This window comes from Geotrypetes seraphini, chromosome 6 (assembly GCF_902459505.1).
Source record: "Geotrypetes seraphini chromosome 6, aGeoSer1.1, whole genome shotgun sequence".
NCBI classification, from domain to species: Eukaryota; Metazoa; Chordata; class Amphibia; order Gymnophiona; family Dermophiidae; genus Geotrypetes; species Geotrypetes seraphini.
Genome location: NC_047089.1, coordinates 75,984,346 through 76,004,100, shown reverse-complemented (window position 1 = coordinate 76,004,100; position 19,755 = coordinate 75,984,346).

The following is a 19,755-nucleotide window of genomic DNA, read 5'->3' as shown; positions in this document are numbered from 1 at the left end:
GACACCATGTCTATATTAAGCTAGCTCAATTCCTATGGGACATATGTGTTACATTTGGCTACCGTAATGTATAATCTATCTTTCATGTCTGTCATATCTATGCTAGGCCAGTTCAACTCCTATGGAACATATGTGTTAATTTGAACTATCAGATAGATTCCTCACACTGTACACCCTGATTGCAATTTTATGACACCACACACCGCTGAACAATAACCCTATGTACTATTATTAAAACCCTATGAGTGCTAACTGTAACCCTATGTAATGTAATTAGTAATACTGTGAATGTTAATTTTTAACCTGTTCTGAGGTCTCTGGGGAAGACGAGAAAAAAAAATCAAATAAATAAATAAAATGAAAGAAAGAAAGGGGATAGACTACCTTTCTGCACTTACAATCACAGCAGTTTACAAATACTGTATACCTGTATATACAGGTACTTTGTATCTAGGAAATAGAGGCTAAATGACTTGGATTAAACGCTTGCATATTGCTACAGTACTTGAGGTATTCGGGAAAGCTTCACTTACAAGTATCTTTCCTTTGCATTTTGACCTAAGGAAAAAGAAAAATGGGTAATAACATATGGGGAGAGAAAACACTAGCTTGACAATATTTCAGTTCAGTTGCTGGTCAGACATCATTCTGAGTCTCCCTAAACAAACTTTGTTGGCGATTTTTTTTTTAGTATTTTACAGTGAGTTTGATTAAATTATGGAATCTTCATTATAGCAAGGTTATGCCTGGAACATCTGGATATCTTAAAAGAGAAAATTGCATAATTATATGAACTGACAAAGTGCTAAGATATGGTTATGTGTTGCAACAGAGAAGATAGGTTGCTATGCCAACTTGAAACCACCTGAATCTGATGGACAAAAATCAGTTTCCTATATAAAACCATAGACTTCACTTTCCAATCTACATTTTAAGAAAAGGTACTTGAGCAATTGGCTTGATTACATTAAGCATTGTATTGGTGGATTTTAATTTGAGAATTTTAACTGATAGGTGATCATGGGATCTGCAGAAGAGTTTTTGGAGACTGTGATGGATTTAGGATTTGAACAGATAAAAGGCTATTCATATAGTGGGGAATATTCTAGATTTGGTTCTTATTCCTCAGAATGTGAGTGGTACTGTTGATTTTATTTTTAATGAGGAACATTTAGAATTTGAAGGGGAACTGGACTGATCACTTTATATCGATGTTCCAGATCATAATTATCGAGATTGGAAAAATTAAAGGGATGAAAACCTAGTTTATTAGAGATTTTAATAAAATGGATTTACAGAAGTTTCATGAGGGTTTGGCATAGATTGATAACATGGTTTTCAGTGAGAAGGGTGAGGAAACTTTGAAGTTGAGGAACATGGAATTAGAACAATTGATACAGGTTAAGACAATTTGGGATAAATTTTATGTAACGTTGCCTAAAACATTGGTACCAGAAAGGTCAGTGCTTAGTGTGATACTATAAACCACTTCCAGAGTTAGGTACAGCTTATAGAATCACTCGTAGCACCATTTCTTGTGACTAACATTTAGGCACAGGCATTTCTGTCAGTGAAAACTAGGCCTAAATGCCTGTGCTTAAGTTGTGCACAGATCAAGCATATTCTATAACAATGCCCCTAATGTTTAGACACTAAAATTTACACACACCACTTTATAGAAAGCACTAGAACCTGCCACATTAAACATCCTAGTCCACTCTCTCGTCATCTCTAGACTGGACTTCTGGAACTCACTATATAAAAGACGCTTGCAGTTAATCCAGAACGCATCTATAAAACTCATCACTAATTCCAAAAAATTTGATCAAGTGACACCCCTTCTACAGAATGCCCACTGGTTGCCAATATCCCATCGGATTACTTACAAAATAATCTTGCTTTGTTTTAAAATACGACAATCAAACTTACCAGCATTCCTAGATAAACTCTTAATACCATATACACCATTGAGAACTTTACGATCTGCAGATCACAATTTACTCGTAATTCCCTCCCTAAAAGTCATTAATACTCGAAGAAACTAAATAGTCACTAAATACTTTACCCTCTTATCATAGAGAACAAAAGTTTGATTACTTTAAAAGCAGCTTAAAGTCTTTTTTATTTAAAGATGTTTTTCACACTTAAGTATCAAATGTATGATACTTCTTTTTAAAGAAGTATACAACTCTGGAGACATCAGAGATTCCCCCTGTTAACCCTTTATGTGCTTCCCTAGACTCCTTTCTCTACTATAACTATTGTAGTTCAACCCCTTTCCCTGTTGTATCATGTTGGTCCATGTATGATTAGAGATATATTCTTATTTTATAATAATGTACCCCATTTTAAAGTGTACATCGCTTAGAAGTATTATAAGTGATATAATCAAATTTTAAATAAACCTGAAACTTAGAAAGCTATGCGTGTAAATTCTGATTAATACCAATAATTGCTTGTTAATTAGCAATTTTAAGTGCTAATTGGCTTGCTAAACAATTAAGTTGTGCACACAAATTGTCAATGTGTACAGATTTCCATGCGCAACTATCACCACAGTATACATAACCTGGGGGGTTTGTGCTGAGGAATGTAAGACCACACTATTACAGAACAGCTGAGTCACTTAAAAATACCAGTGAAAAAAAAAAATAATAAAGGAAGGGGAAGTCAGCAGAGGGTGGATTAGAGGATTTGAGTTCCTGAATTTGAATGTGTAGACATTCTGGGGAAAAAAGAGAAAGTCCAAGAATTCAGAAAAAAGAGGGTAATTCTATCTATAAAGATGTATCTAGTTTTAGTCTTCAAGAAGGCATCTGTTTGGAGTCTATTCTATAAAGGAAAGTAAGGGCCAGATTCTATATAGGACATGCAAGCACGCCTACATTGTAGGCACCACTCTATACGGTTGTAAATCAACCACTAAGTGTACTTTATAGAATGCCGCCTAGCAGCACATATGTTTAGGCATTGTTAGGTGTCTTAGAGATAGGCACCGGTATATTAGGCCAAGTTTTACTTGGCCTAATTTACTGATGCCTAACTCAGACAGTTAGTGATATCTAATTCAACCATACATAATTTCCGCCCCTAACCACTCCTACTTTCAGGTAGGCAGCAGAAGGTGCCTTGACTTGGTGTCGCTAGACACCACTCTGAGCTCCATGTGGAACTCTTAATAAGTCTGATTTTGATGTATGGTACTAGACGTCTAAAGGTGTCAGCAAGAAAATGCCTATTTTAGAAAGGCAAACCACCATATGTCTAGAAATATATATATATATATATTTTAAATCCTCTATCTGGATATCCAGGCCATTGGGATACCCAGACCACCAGGACATCTATCTTTATACCACATTTTCAACCAAATGTCATCCAAGTCCCAAATACCAAGAATAAGACCATTTGGATGTGGGATGGGCCTTGCCACCCAGACATGGCAATAAAGCAGTGGGGTATCTTAGAGGGCACTGCTGTGAATTTCACATAAAGAGTGCCAGATAAACATCTCACCAGAACACCCATATAGGTTATGGTGAACCCCGCAAAATCCACTATACCTTCCTGTCTACAACCCCTTAAGCCCTTATGGCTGCAGGTGACACCTGTATGGCAGTACATTAGGGCTTTTTATTGGGGGGGGGGAAGGTTTGGTGGGCTCACATTTTCCACCATGAATGTAGTAGTTAGAGTGGCTTATGGGAATTGCTATTCATCTCTATGGTTCACTAGCCCACCCACCAGGCTACTTAAGACACCTGTTTGCAGCTGTACTAAGCCTTCCAATACCAGGTGATGGTGTTCTGGAGACAGGTATGAACGTTTGTATTCTGATCCTTGTGGATGTGAGGGGTTCCGTGAGCACTGGCGGAGTGTGAGGGTGTCTCACCTTTATGCATGCATTGGTAATTTGGTCAGTTTAGGCTCCTTCATGTCACTTAGACCTTTCTAAAACAGGTCTAGCTCCAAACGTATAAGTTCTGTCCAGGATGTTTTGCAAAATGTTTGATTATTGCAGCAAGACGTCCATGTCTACCTTGCCCTTGTACAAAGCCTGCCCATAGCATGACTCCACCATGCCTTTCTCATGCTCAAAACGTATAGAGCCTGGAACACCTTGATAGACGTACAGAAAGATGGTTTTGATTATCAGTACTTAGCTAGAATATTGGTATTTATGCAGGTATGTATACAATATATGCCAGTATTCAGGTCATTTATGCATGTTCTTTGTGCCCACACGATGTCACCCTCCTTATAGAATTACTATCTGAGGTGCCAATGTGCAGCAACAAGGTGTGTGGCAAAGTTAGTTGCTAAAGCTAATGGAATAAAAATACCTGGTTATCTTTAGGAAAACTCTTAGCAGAAGAACAACCCCTAGTAGTTGTACCACAAGATTACTGTTAGGGGTCAGGGCAGCCATTTTGCATCCTGGAATATCCTGGGTGAGAGCAGAGGGCTACTTCTGTGACCAGGGCCTATTGATCTACAGATGCAGACCCCTGCCTGGGGGGGGGGGGGGGGGGGCTGGGGCTTGACCTGGGAAGGGATCAAATGGAAAAACAAAGGGGTTGCAAACTACAAAAATCAAATAAAAAATGCAAGGGGTGGAAAGGCCACAAATCACCTAGATGAGAGCAGGAGTCCAAATGGAAGTCACTTTATTAAAAACACTACTGTATATGAAAAATGAAGCAGCAAAATCCAGATGAATGGATATACTAAAGACCCAACACAGATCATGTATACCTTCATCAGGAGTCTGTATATCTTGTGCTGCATCATATAAAATCATAGAAATTTGGATTAAAACCAGGTTGATATGCACAGTAGTGCAGTGGTTCCCAACCCTGTCCTGGAGGACCACCAGGCCAATCGGTTTTTCAGGCTAGCCCTAATGAATATGCATGGAGCAGATTTGCATGCCTGTCACTTCCATTATATGCATCATGAATAAGAAGAGATCCAGTCACTCCACACATCATTGGTTTTGTTCAAACATGAAGAAAGAACAGTGTTTTTACTGCTAGCCAGTAACTACTGTATGACAAGAAACAGGATGCAGGGGGAAATATTTGCTTGTAAAAATTTTTGTTAAATGGTTTTGCTCAGTTTATTTGTGAAATGTCGATTGATCATTTCTCTTTGTTGACGGAGTAAGCCCTCGACATCATACTCTGCCACAGCTGCACTTCATCTGTGGATCTAAATGTGATGCACTTTACTCTTTACAAGAATACACAGTCCTCAGAGAAGAGGGCAGTATTTCAAAATCATTCCTTGCGGACACCAAACGCAGAGTGGAACTTCCGTGGGTTAGCTTGACTAACTAGTATAACATATTGAGGGGCAGGAATCAGCACTACAGGGATGTAATGGTCTCACCAGGTTCCCAAATCTCCATTTATTTTTCAGCGTTTCATCTCGCAGCTGGAACTGACATCTGCAACTCCAAGAACAATGGGAAGTTTGTTTGTGCTATGTAAGAAGACGAGCTGTGAAACACCTTCCATGAAGTATATCATAAAATAATTTTGTTTTTTTTAAAAAAAAGAAAGTGTGTGGTTTGAAATAATTATAATGACTTTCTGTTAATACACTAAAGAAACCTAGGAGAATAGAAGAATGGAAACATTTAATTAATGCATCCCTTGGATTTTAGGATACTGTTATATTGCAGGTGTATGCTTACCATAGTGGCATAGTTTGCATCAACTATGAAACAGCACTGTAAACAGTGGGAAATTTAATGAACTGAGACAGCCTAGACTTACTGTTGTGATTTAAAAGTAGTTTGGCATATAAATCATGAACAGACAAGTGTTTATTTAAGATACAATAGATAATGAGAAATAGTTACTTCTCAAGTACGTGGAATGATACTTGTCACCAGGGTACAATGAGGACATGTATTAGCAGATGTGACAATGTGTTACCACATTAATTATAATGCACTAAACTCTGAGAGTGCTATAGTAGACTATTCTTTATTGCATTATTGCTAGGTTAATTTATTTTGCCATGAGCATCCATACAGCTGTCTATGAGTACACAAACAATACTGTACAGAAAAAAAGATATGGGGGGAAAAAAAACCTATTTAGCAAAGCTTTGCTCCCCTAAGAAAGAGGACTGCACCCTTTGGAGTCAACAAGTTTGGCCCTGCAGGGTCACCACTCCTCTCAAGCTGTTTTGCCCCTCCCCCCTCCAACTATCCTACCACTCTACCATAAGAACATAAGAAACGCCTTCACCGGAGCAGACCAAGGTCCATCTAGTCCGGCGATCCGCACACGCGAAGGCCCATTTAGGTGCTCCTTTTTGGAGACCCGGTTTTCCCGTATCCCTCAATATGATCTGCAAGAAGGTGTGCATCCAACATGCGTTTGAAACACAGCACAGTATTTTCTGCCACCACCTCCTCCGGGAGAGCATTCCAAGCGCCCACCACTCTTTGTTTGAAACAGAACTTCCTGACATTTGTCCTGAACCTGCTGCCATTCAGTTTTAAGCTATGACCTCTTGTCCGCGTCACATCTGAAAATGTCAGTAATGCTGCTTCCTGGTCAATTTGATCAAATCCCTTTAATATTTTAAAAGTCTCTATTAGATCCCCACGCAGTCTTCTCTTTTCGAGGGTGAACAGTCCCAGTTTTCCGAGGCGTTCCATGTAGCTTAAATTCTCCATACCTTTGACTAGTTTCGTAGCTCGCCTCTGTACCCTCTCCAACAGAATTTTGTCCTTCTTAAGGTATGGAGACCAGTGTTGGACACAGTATTCTAAGTGTGGTCTGACCATTGTTCTGTAAAGTGGCATTATAACATCTTGCGACCTACTCGTGATCCCCTTCTTAATCATACCTAACATCCTATTTGCTTTCTTCGCCACCACCGCGCATTGAGCCGATGGCTTCAGGGTTCTGTCTATCAGCACTCCCAAATCCCTTTCTTGTTCGCATTTGGCTAATATCACCCCCGACATCTAGTATTCATTTTCTTTGTTTTTCTTTCCCAGATGCATCACCTTACATTTGTCTATGTTAAAACTCATCTGCCACTTTATCGCCCATGTTTCCAGCTGATTTAGATCTTTCTGAAGATCCTCACAGTCCCTTTGAGAGCCAACCGCCCGACCATAGTTTTGTATCATCCGCAACCTTGATTATATTACAGGTTGTTTCTTCTTCCAGGTCATTTATAAAAATATTGAACAAAATGGGACCAAGAACCGAGCCCTGGGGCACGCCGCTGGTCACCTTTTCCCATTCTGAGAATTTCCCATTTATGGTTACCCTCTGCGTTCTGTTCTCTAACCAATTTCCAATCCATCCGTGCACTTCTCCTCCTATTCCATGACTTAATAGTTTACTCATAAGCCTTGCGTGCAGAACTTTGTCAAACGCTTTTTGGAAGTCCAAGTAAATTATGTCCACTGGATCTCCACTATCTATTTGCTTGTTAACCTTCTCAAAAAATTGAAGTAAATTTGTCAAACATGACCTCCCTTTCCTGAAGCCGTGTTGACTATCTCTCATTAGGTTGTGCTTATCCAAGTGTTGTACAATGCGGTCCTTAATTAGTGTTTCGATTATCTTCCCAGGAACCGATGTGAGACTCACCGGTCTGTAGTTTCCTGGTTCACCTCTTGATCCTTTTTTGAAAATTGGGATGACATTTGCTATCCTCCAGTCATCTGGTACTTGCCCGGTTCTGATTGACATGTTAGCTAAAGATTGTAGTAGTTCCCCAATTTCTATCTTAGGTTCCTTTAAAACTCTCGGGTGAATCCCGTCCGGTCCAGGGGATTTATCACTTTTTAGTTTGTCAATCTGAAAGTAAATCTGGTCCAACTCCACATTTATTGATGTTAGGTTCTCCTCTATGCCTCCGGTGAATACCCTCCCAGTGTCTGGCATTGTTGTAGTGTCCTCGTTTGTGAAGACAGAGGCAAAGAATGAATTTAACCTATCAGCAACCTGTTTGTCTTCTTTGATTGACCCTATCATTCCTTGGTCGTTGAGAGGGCCCACAGTTTCTCTTGCTGGTTTCTTCCCTTTTATATATCTAAAAAAGGGCTTAAAGTTTTTGTTTTCTTGCGCTATCTTTTCTTCATAGTCTTTTTTGGCTTGTATAATCGCTTTATGACACTTTTTCTGGTCGATTTTGTGACAGTTCCAGGCCTCCGTCGTTTTTTCCCGTTTCCATTTTTTAAACGAGTTCCTCTTCTCCCTTACTGCAACCTTCACCTCTTTGGATAACCAAGCTGGTTATCCTTTGGTTTTTTTTTTGCCTTCCTTTGGATATCTTCGGTATGTAAAGATTCTGAGCTTCAATGATGGTGTTTTTCAGTAGAGACCATAAATCAACTGAATGGATTTCTGCTTTGCCCTTCTTGAGCCTTTTTTTAACCATGGTTCACATACTGTCGTAATTTCCTTTTTTGAAGTTAAAGGTTGTGGTTTTAATCTTGATTGGTTTCCCTTTTCCAATGCCAATGGTAAAATTGATCATATTGTGATCACTTGTCCCCAGCAGGGCTGTAACTTCTACATCTGCTGTACCAGAAGTAAAATTATCCAGGAATTCATAGGAGAAAGGGAAGAGGAAAGAGACAGAGAACAGAAGACAGAGAGAAAAAGAGAGAGAGAGAACGAGAGAGAAAGAAAGAGAGAGAGCATAGCCTGCCTGGAGTGTGGCTCTATGTAGAATGGAACTGTGAGGCAACATTATCATGGGTATGGAATTTTCCTCTGCCTGGGGCTAGTTGTTCACTTTATGGGGGTTTGTGTGGGAAAAAGATTCCTCTATCTCAGGAGTTTGTCAGCTTTGCGGGGACAAAGTGGGATGAGGGAGGGCAGGGGAGCAGGAGAGATATGACAGAAAGAGGAAGGAAAGAGGCTTGCACATGTGAGACTTAAAGTAATTTTGCCATGGTTATCAAAGAGCTTTTCTAGCAGAACTTCTATGCAATTGTACTTTTTGGATTGTTTAGCTTTTCCACGCATTCTCCACCCTAGGACTAACAGGGACCCCTGAGGAAGACACGTTTTGTCAAAACATGGACCGTGTTGGGTCCAGTGTTCCCAACGGACTATGTCCCTAAGGTGTTAATGTGGATTGCTATACATTTATGCATTTTGAATAAAGTCCATTTCAGGAACATCATCTCTCCACAGTATTTGGTTTCTCCAGGAAGAAATACCCAGTCTTTTTTTTTTTATTATTATTTATTTATTTTCACTCTAAATACCAATGCCCTCTTCTATCAAACTGTGATAGCAGTTTTTAGTGCAGGGAGCCACGCTGAATGGCCCGCACTGCTACCAACGCTCATTGAGTTTCTTTGAACTTCAAGAGCAGCACGGGCCATTCAACGCGGCTCCCCGCACTAAAAACTGCTATTGCAGTTTGATACAAGAGGACTTAAGTATAACTTGTACAGAAAGCATATTTAACCAGTAAGTTATACATTACATAGCATAATACATCCACACTTTAAACAAAGCATAGAAAACAAAGAGATAACATAACTGTCAAATTAGCTCAAGTCCTCTATTATAGATCCAAGAGGTTCTTACAAGCGAGACAAAAGAAAAGTATAATTTTATACATCTAAGATATGTTATTACAAAGCAGGAACTGAAGTAACAAATTTAACCTATAGAGCTCAAGATTTATCTCCGTCCAAACGAGACAAAGCCCAAAAAGCAGTTAATTGTTGAGGTTCAAAGAAAAAATATTTAATTGAAAGGTGGCAAACAATACACTTACAAGGGTGCATTAAATAGAATGTAGCCCCTAATGAAGTGACCCCTGGTCTCAAGAGAAGAAACTTGTGGCGGCGCTTTTGTGTTTCTTTTGAAAGATCAAGAAACATTTGAATTTTACAACCAATAAACTCTTTCTGATTTTTTTTTTTTACAAAAAGCCTCAATATCCATACTTTGTCAATTGGAAGAGCTACCGTTAAGATTAATGTAGCAGGAGTTGCTCCTTCCCTATCTGATGTTTCCAGAATCTCAGAGATGTTCATCACTTCTTATTCAGTATTTTTAACTTGTTGAGGTAAAGTTCTACCAGGTAGATAGTACATCTGGGAAAAAGGAGGTAAGTTTTCTTCTGGGACTTCCAGAATTTCTGATAGGTATCTCCTAAGCATTTCCCTAGTAGTTACCCTTGTTAACCCTTGTTATTACGTGAATGTTTTTCAAGTGTCTCTACTGTTCTTCTGAGATTTATATTATCCTTTACTAAGGAATCTTGTAGTTGTTCAAAAGAAATCATATCCTGTTCAAATTTCTGAACTGAGTTTTTAGAGACAGTCATATCCTTTTTTTAACTCTTTCAGCTCTTCAGAATGTTGAGTCAATTTTTTTCAATGTGTTGGAAATTGGGACTAATTACCTTTGCAAAATTAGCTACCAGGTCCCATAGGGATTCCAAGGTCACCTCAGGGGGCCTTTGCCAAAAGGAAGCTTGTTGTAATGTGTAAACATGCTATACCCAGTCATTTTGGGCAGAGGCATAGAGGGGGAGGTTGGCACCTAGCATCTCAGTGCCATGCACCCTCTACTCTTCCCTGCCACGCTGTGCACCACCACCTCTTTAATTGTTCTCCAACATGAGCAGCATCTCCTACTTGCTGCTCGCGCTGGCCTTGGCTCCCTTCTGACATTACATCCTGGTCTTATGACCAGGACGTGATGTCAGAAGGGAGCCAAAGCTGGTGCGAGAAGAAGATGCTCATGCCAGTGAACATTTAAGGAGGTATGTTTGTTTTATAAGAATTTGTTATACCGCATCAGCATATTACAGACCTAAGAGGTTTGCAGTAAAATGCAAATCATTTATGAAAGGAACTCCATTAGGAAAACACTAGATAGAAAGCACTAGATAGAAAAACAAAATTAATAAAATAATTGCGCTGAACCAAATTCCTTCAATAGATATGAGGGGTTTCTGATGACAAACTGTCCTTCCCAAATTATCCCTCAAAATAGAAGGTCATCAGTCTAGTCTTGAATGAATGTGTGGTTACTTCTAATCTAATGTCCAGTGTGTGTGTGTGTGTGTGTGTGGGGGGGGGGGGGTGGCGAGCGGGGGAGTGGAGAGGAGGAGAGGCACTGGCATCCCCACAATGATGGCGCCCGGGGCAGTCTGCCCCCACCCCTTACTATGCCATTGATTTTGGGCCAGTTAGTAAGGGAGATACTGGATCTTAACATGGAGGCTAAAAATGAATCTGCATTGAGGGAGTGTATACAATGCTATTTACCAAATATTAGTTAATCCCTCACATGACATTGCTTTACGAAGTATTTCCAAACTTACAATAATATCATCCTTGACCATTTTAATGTGTTTAAAAAACTTTTTGTTGCACAATACAATTTTTCAGTGCCTTAGTATGCACATAAAAAAAATGCTTGATGCTGGATTTCATCAAGGCTTTTGAAGCTCTTTTGCATAGCTGCCTAATAAATAAACTGAGCGCCCTCAGTATATTGTAGACCTGGGTTAGGTACTGCTTGTGGGTGTCACTTTAAGGAAAAAGGCTATTGCCAATATTGTACCACAAATACTGGTCCTTGGTGGTTTTCTTCAACACATTTGCCATACCATACCTACAGTGTCTTCTATCCCTCAATTCTCTACAAGGAATCTATGCGGTTTACAATAAGAATTAAATCGTCAGTGAAGTTACATTTTTTAAGTTAGATCCTGTGGATATTAAAGGCGAGAGGTGAAAAATAGGAGGTTGGTTATAGAGAGAAGAGATATGTCTTTAGTTTCTTTCAGAAGTCAAGGTAAGTAGTGGGTTGTCTTAGATATGTTGGCCATTTGCTCCAGATAAGAGGTCCTTGGTATTCAAAGGTAGCCTCAAACATGTTCTGCCAAACTTGTTGAGGTGATGGGAAGGATAATTTGAAACATTGTGATTCTCGTGAATTGAAGAAGGTGTGCAGGTCTTTGATAACAGTAGTCCATTCACGTTTTCTTCATAGATCGCTTTGTGAACCTTGCAAGATATCTTGAATTGGATTCACTTTTTCATCAGCAGCCAGTGTAGAAGATTTGGCTCTCTAATCAGTTCTTCAAGGCAGAGGAAGGAGGAAGCTACCGCCATCTTTGTCCCCCCTTCAGCCACCCGACGCCACTGGAGCAGGAGTGATTGGCCCTGCCTCCGCTCTTCTCTGAACTCTGCCTTCCTGCAGCCCACCCGAGAGCTGCTGAAGTCCGTGCAAGACCGTGAAAGCACGTTCGGGCTCCTTTCTGCTTAACTCACCGCCCTCTCCCTCCTTGGCTTATCGAGGTCCACTGGGGGCCTCCAGACTCACAGCTCCCCCTTGTCTAACCCTCCCAACCCAGACTCTGCCCGATGCCAAATTTTATTATTGTCTATACTCTTGTTTTAGTGCCATATTTTATCATTGTCTATGCTCTTGTTTAGATGCCAAATTTTATTACTATCTTTGCTTTTGTTTAGTACCAAACTGTATTTCTGCCAAAGGTTTCGTCAGTACTCACTTTCCTGTTGCCCCTGTTCCCCACCCCAGCACATGCTTGGGCTACACACAAACCTTGGTCGCAATCTCCCCTGTTAACCATCTACTGCCTCAAGTCTCTCCGCTTTAGGCTCCATACGAAAAAGTGTTTAGCTGCTAATTGCTTTCACCGCTAAGGCTCCTCCTCTGACCTACCCCTAAAAAAAACCCCCAAAAACCCCCTCTCTTCTCTACTCTTGGCCCTGCACTCAGCCAGCCTAACTAAGTCCCCTGCTCCTTCCTCAGCTAACACTAATCCACCCCTGCTGCAGACTCTCACGTACCAATCATCTTGTCCTAACCCCGCCATTAATCCATCCTTCTGGCTCCTTCTCCTCCTACTCTGCTCACCTCTCTATACTTCCCTCTGTCTGAAACCTCCCTCTCCCAACCTACTCGACCCCGCAAACACCAATAATATCTACCCTGGCCTCAGAATCCCCACACTGATACACACCAGAAATCCCCCTTTCAAGAAAACCCCCCGAAAAGTCAACCAAGATTCACTAAAGCCCCTGCCCTCTGCCAATCTCCCCAACGCTGCCTCAGACTCTCTCACCCCAGTCCCGACACTTTATTGCAATGCCAGATCCGCATGCAACAAGATCCAAATCTTGAAGGACCTTCTAGACGAGCTCGACCCTGGATTCCTGTGCATCACGGAATCATGGATTGCCAAAGATGATCTATTTACACAAAACGAACTCCTCCCCCACGGTTATCAAGGCCTCTTCTCCCCCAGATCCAATCGTAAAGAAGGCAGACTGGCACTCCTCTATAAATCTTTCTTTGACGTCCAGCTCCTCGAGAAGGGCTCTCGCACTTCTCTAGAATTTATGCTTGCCTCAGTCAATGATGAACTCCGCACCCACCCACTGGGCATTCTGTTACTATACCGCCCACCTACCTCTTGGACCAACTCCTCCAATCTCGTCTTTGAGGCCATAACAAACACCTTACTTAAATTTCAAAGACTACTGATCGTTGGTGATATTAACCTCCACCTTGACGACACCAACAGCAAGGACATGATTGAATTCAACAACTTCCTTACCTCTCTAGGTTTCCCCTCACCCACCCCCTCTACAACCCATGAAAAAGGGCACACACTAGACTTCACCACTTTCTTTGATCTTACCGCCTTCAAAACTTCAACTGACGACACTCGTTGGGAACAAGTCCCTTGGTCTGACCACTTCTTAGGAGCTACCTGCCGCCCCATTTTCATGTCATACCTTGAACCCCCATCCCACCCCTCTCATTCCATAACCTTCCGCAAAAAAACTTTGAGCAATCTATTCTGGTCCAAATTCCTCAACCTACTCTCCTCCAATCCTAAGCCTACAGACTCCGAATCCTACTGGCGCAACTGGATCTCCCTCTCCGAATCCACCTACCACTCCCTTGGTCCAATATCCACTAAAACCATCTCCTACCCCCAAAAGGCCCCCTGGTACCTACCACTTCACAGAGAACTGAAACAGAAATGTCGCGCTTTGGAGCGCAAATGGAAAAAATCCAAATCCCCCTCAGATAGACAGACCTGGAGGGTCAATATTAAACTTTACAATTCAACACTAAAAAAAGCCAGGAAGAACTTCTTCGGAGATAAGATCTCCAGATCCAACAACCAGATCAGTGCGCTGTTTAACATCTGGCGCTCCTTAACTACAAAAAAGACCCATCCTTGCCCCCCTCGTCTCTATCAGCCGATGCTCTAGCAAAATTCTTCAATGAAAAGGTTACCACCCTAAGATGCTCCTTCCCACCTACAGTCTCCTACAACTCCCTGGCCTCTACTGACCTCAACCCCACCCTACCTGACTCCAATCCCATTCCAGCCGACAGATCCTGGCTCTGCCTCAAACTAAAAACTTGCAAGTGTACCTTGGATCCTTTCCCCTCCTATCTATTTGAGAATATCTCTACACAGGCCATCGCCTCCCTCACCAAACTTATAAACTCTGCCCTAACATCGGGCCTTTTCTCCTTCGATATGGGACATATTGCACTGACCCCTCTACTGAAAAAGACCGACCTTGACTCCTCCATACCATCAAATTACCATCCAATAGCAAACATTCCCCTCCTAACCAAGTTGTTAGAATCTATCATATCCACTCAACTCTCCTCCTACCTAGCAAGATTCTCTATTCTCCTACCCCACCAATTTGGTTTCAGACCCAACCTCAGCACCGAATCCCTATTGGCCTCACTAATCTCTAAGGTGCAACAACTCCATTCTCGCAACAAATTCGCTGTTCTTCTACAATTCGACCTCTCCGCTGCTTTCGACGTCGTCCATCATGATATCCTAATCTTCCAGCTCTTTGAAATAGGCATAAGCTCCACAGTCCTAGATTGGTTCTCGAAATTCCTACGCTCCCGCTCCTACACTGTTAACATAAACGGTACCTCATCCCCCCCTGGAAGCCAATATGTGGAGTCCCGGAAAGCTCATCCCTCTCTCCTATCCTTTTCAACATCTACATGTCCTCTCTGAAACTCCTTCATCTATCCCCCCTTGAAACTCTCTACACCTATGCTGACGACATCCTCATTCTCCTCAAGACCGACTCGAACCTCACTAACCTTGCTGAGAACATATCCGCATGTATAATGAACCTTCAATCCTGGGCCCAATCTGTACAAATGAAACTGAATGAATCCAAAACAAAATTACTTTGGCTTGGCCCAACATTAGATCATTTACCCACCTCCATCCCACTATCTTCCGGCCCCACTCTTCAGCTTGAGTTTTCAAGCAAAGTCCTAGGCATCATCATAGATTCCTCTCTCTCCTTCAATGATCACCTCAACTCCTTGGTAAAAAAAATGCTTCTTTAGCCTTCATATGCTGAGGAAAGTGAGATCCTGCTTTCATCATTCTCACTTCGTCGTCCTTGTTCAATCCACCATCCTCTCTAAACTGGATTACTGCAACTCCATCTATATAAGTCTAACTAAGAAAAACCTCCATAGACTTCAGCTAATTCAGAATGCCGCGGCTAAGCTTATTTTAACAAAAGGCAAGTTTGATCATGTCTCCCCACTCCTGTCCAAGCTTCACTGGCTTCCAGTACACTCCAGAGTCCTCTTTAAATGTGCCTGCTTAGCCTTCAAGATCCTACATGGCATCCTTCCTCCCGTCATCCCACTCTTTTGGAACTCCTCAAACTCCAACTCCACCAGACCCTCCTAAAAACTGAAACTATCATTCCCCTCTACAAAAGGAATATTCCGCGCAGGAAAACTTGGAACATCCCTCCCCTTTAGAATCACAGAACTCTGGAACAATCTCACATCCCCGTTCAGAAATTCAAACTCCCTCCAATCCTTCTGCAAACATTTGAAAATTTGCTTTTTTCAAAAAGCTAATCACCTCCCGCTCTCTGGTACCCTTGTCCCTCTCTATCTTCTTAGTTCCTCTCCTATAACCCTTCATTGTAGTTCCTTTCTATCTTAACTCTGTAAACTGTGCCGAGCTCTACGCTCGCAGAGATGGCGCAGTATACAAACCCAAGGTTTAGTTTAATTTAGTTTAGTTCTAATAGCGGACTTTCCCTTTCGTACTGATTCATTAAGAAAATTAGTTTGGCGGCAGTGTTTTGTAGTAGTTGCAGTCTTTCTTGAGTTCTTTTTCTGTAATGCCACAATATAATGAGTTACAATAATCCAGATATGGTATTAATACAGATTGTGCCATTGTCCTGAAACTGGCCTGGGTTAGGACTGGTTTTATTGTCCTTAATTGTCTCATCTTAAATAATCATTTTTTCACTAACAAGGTAATATGTGTGTTGAAGGTTAAGTTCGAGTCTAGTGTAACTCCTCATACTTTGGAGGAATTTTCTCTCTAGTCTCTTGACTGTGAACACTTCTAGTTCTGTACTGAGTAGAATTTTAGGGTCACCAAACCATAATATTCTTGTCTTCGATTTGTTTACTGTAATGAAGTTTCTCATTGTCCACTCACCTAAGTCATCGATAGTGTTCTACAAGTGATGTAGGATATTATCTAAGGATTCTTTGGATATATTCAAAGAATAAAAATATCTGCTTAGGAGAAGACTTGGTCTTGGGTTGAGGGCAGATTATTTCCCAAAGCTCTCAAATAGATGTTAAACAGTGCAGGTGATAGTGGAGAGCCTTGTGGAACACCACAGATGGCCTTCCATTGCTGGGATTTCTTGTCATCCTTCCAAACTTCATAAATTCTATTTTTTAAGAACTGTGAGAACCATTGTAGTACCACACCATGTATTCCAAGTTCATTTAATTTGTAAATTAAGAGAGAGTGGTCCACTGCATTGATGCTACTGAGATGTCAAATTGCAGTAGTATGCAGTAGTGGCTTGCCTTTGCTAAGTTGATATCTTACTTTAGATGTTAATTCAAGTAATAGGTGCTGTGCATTGACCTGAAGCTATGCTGTGATTTGTGGAATCTATTTGCTTGATCTATGAAGTGAGCTAGTTGTGTACTAACATAGAATTTGTAGATATCAAACTTGTGTGGATAATATGATTTAAGTTGTGCTTTGATGTAGACTTCAGGAGTGAATCATTGGCCATTTAGCATTCCTTAGAATTATTATATTGCTAAGATTTTGATGATTTTTTTTTAAGAAAAGTGACATCTTTTTGACTTTATCATTACATTTTTGATTGATACCCATTTTGAATTTTTTTTGTTTATTTACCCCCCCTCTACTTTTACTAAGTCACAGTAGAGGTTTCTATCATGGCTCAGAATGCTAAATTCTATGACACTCATAGAATTCCTATGAGCATCGGAGCAGCATAGGAACATTTAATGCTCAAGGTCATGATAGAAACCTATACTGTGGCTTAGTATAAGAGGGTCTTAGGCATTTATTCTTTTTGAAATGTCTAAGGAGGTTGTTTTATGATCTTTGAGGTTTATTGAGCCACATAAATTGTGATTAGTTTCTGTAGACATAGCTCTGAGGTCTTTTTGTGTGTGTGTGTGTGTGTGTGTGTGTGTGTGTGTAGGTAATGAATGATGTAAGTTTGGCTAATCTGAATGTGTATGATACATCTTTTATGCGTTTGGATACCAAACATTTGCAAACAAGGAGTATCCTGGAAATAATGGATAACATGAGGCAGGATCTAGCAAAACTTGAGGAATGGTCTAGAACAGAGAATAACACGTCCAGTCCCCGTGTGTTCTGTCGCTGTCGCTGTCCCTGTCCCATTCCTGCAAGCTCTGCCTTAACCACACAAGCTTCAAACACTTATGATTTTAAAGTGTTTGAGGCTTGTGCAGATGAGGACGGAGCTTTCAAGAATTGGGCATAGGCAGGCAAAGAGCTCACGGGGATGGGATGGGAAAATTAGTTCCCACGGGGACGAAGAAAAATTTGTCTCCATGACATTCTCTAGTCTAGACCTTTATGCCAAATATTAGTACTTTAGCAAATGTCCACATACTCGATAGTACTAATGCATTATGCTGAAAGTTTCTCACCTAATAGAGCTCAGTGTATACCACTATACATCTAGCAGCTACAGATATAAGTGAATTTTGTATCAACCTTCAGAATGTAACCCAGTAATTTATACTCCAGGCTACTGAGGTCTCTATCAGTCCAATTGAAACTTATCCATTTTATTATTTATTTTTTCCTTTGATTTAATAACTTTTCTAATCTTTTTAAAAATCTTTTTATGTGAGTACAATATCTCATAGTAGATCCTCATCTACATCACCGCCTCTCCTGACATGCAAGTTTCAAACAAAACGTTCTTCAGGGTTGAGGGGAACAAATAAGAGAGCTGAAATCCGTGTCCCATACTTTCTTGACAGTCTTTATCTCTACCACCTCTACTGGGAGACTATTCCATGCACCTACCACCCTTTTTTGTAAACAAAAAAAAAAAAGGTATTTATTTAGATTACTCCTAAGCCTATCACCTCTTAACCTCATTCTATGCCTTCTCACTCTGGAGTTTCCTTTCAACTGAAAGACTCTCGCCTCATGTGTATTAATGCAACATAAGTATTTAAACATCTCTATCATATCTCTCCCCTCCCACATTTCCTCCAAAATATGCATATTTAGTTAAACCATCAACCATTTTAGTTGCTTTCCTCTGGACTGACTCCATCCTATTTATATCTTTTTTTTAAAGTGCAGTCGCCAGAATTGTACACAATATTCTAAATGAAATCTCACCAGAGTCTTATAAAGGGGCATTAATACATCATTTTTCCTATTGACCATTTCCTCTCCCAATGCACACAATCAATCTTCTAGCTTTTGCCATTGTCTTTTCAATCTGTTTGGCCACCTTAAGATCATCACATCACCCAACTCCCAATCCTCTTTTGTGCACAAAAGTTCTTCACCCCTTAAAGTATACTCTCTCAGGTGTTTGCAGCCCAAAAGCATGACCTTGCCTTCTTGGCATTAAATTTTAGATGCCAAATTTCAGACCATTCCTCAGGCTTCGCTAGTTCCTTCCTCATGTTTTCCACACCATCAGGGTGTTCACTTTATTGCAAATTTTGACATCATCTGCAAAGAGGCAAATCTTATCAGTCAGCCTTTCAGCAATATTGTTTACAAAAATATTAAAAAGAACAGGCCCAAGAACCGAACCTTGAAGCACACCACTCAGAGTGATCTCCATTGACCACTACCCTCTGTCGCCTTCCACTTAATCAGTTCCTGACCCTAAGTTTGGACGTCGTGTGGCAAGACATCTAAATAGACAATTAAACAAAAAAAATTCACATCTAGCAGTTTTGCAAGTTTTGAGATTGGCTGATTCTCTGCTTCTGACTTTGGATTTCTTGCAGGAAATGTCCAAAGTCAGACTTAGAAGTGAGCATGGGGCATTGACGCCATTTGTGAAAGCTTCAGGTTTGAAAATAATTCTACATGAAAAATGACACCAGCGCAAGGTTTTAAAATTATAACCAGGATTTATTGAATTATTGGTTCTATTTTCCCATTATTAGATCAAAAGAATAGCATAATTGCTTACGTTGCGCTCATGGGAGATCATCATCGTGGCCAAAGACTGGCCTTCTCACAATGGTCTCGTTTTTCTATCTCATTACAGTCTATTATATAACTTTTGGTTTAGTGACATCATCAAGTTTGACGACCAATAACATTTCTCTGGGTGGTCTTAAAGTTTAGACAAAGAAACATTCCTCCATGTTTAAAAGT